At 32.0% G+C, this 737-nt stretch overlaps 1 pseudogene; it reads left to right on the top strand.

The window, feature by feature from the left end:
- The window catches only part of LOC127744097 (protein STRICTOSIDINE SYNTHASE-LIKE 3-like), a 5,031-nt pseudogene that overhangs the window by 2,110 nt on the left and 2,184 nt on the right, over positions 1 to 737 (top strand).

The raw sequence follows: 737 nt of genomic DNA on the forward strand, positions 1-737 counted from the left end.
GCACAACATAATTTTTAATTATTTTAGGTATTTGCTATGATGTAGAATAAAAAGATCAAGAGAATGAGAGAAGGAAAAAAAAAAGTGAATCACATGCAATGTGATTGCATTTTCTAAAAATATTTAAATAAATAAAATATTATTATTACGATAAAAATTTACATGCAATTATTTTTATATAAAATTAATAATTAAAAATAATTAAATTATAATCTAATTAAATTGATCAAATTATTTATTAACTTGACGTCAAAATATAGGTGGATATACTTGTCTTTGTATTCTCTGCATGTTTTAACATGTATGGGAATATTGGCCTTGTTTTATAGTGTGTTTATTCATGTGTTGTTTCTAGCTAAAACCAAATCCAACGAACTACCACCGGAAATCTCCCTCTGTATGCATGCCATGACTTTTAATTTGATTTCAAAACTCCCAACAAAAGCCAAGTATTTCTTTCCTCTCACCAAGCGAATGCCTCACCTGCCCTACCTTTCAACCTTCATCAAAACTTCCAACTAAACATTTCGTAAACAAATCAATTCCTTAACCACCTTAATTCGTGTTATTCCTTCATTCATTGCTCAACATCATATAATCTTCCATGTTAATCCACATCCCCTTCCTTCACTTGAAGCATTCATCTTCACCATTCTCTCCTTCCTCTTTGCTCTCTACTGTGCCTTGGACCCTTTCCAACACAGCCCCATAAGGAACGCATAAGGTGGAGGTGCCAC

This window comes from Arachis duranensis, unplaced genomic scaffold (genome assembly GCF_000817695.3).
Source record: "Arachis duranensis cultivar V14167 unplaced genomic scaffold, aradu.V14167.gnm2.J7QH unplaced_Scaffold_232525, whole genome shotgun sequence".
Taxonomy (NCBI): Eukaryota; Viridiplantae; Streptophyta; class Magnoliopsida; order Fabales; family Fabaceae; genus Arachis; species Arachis duranensis.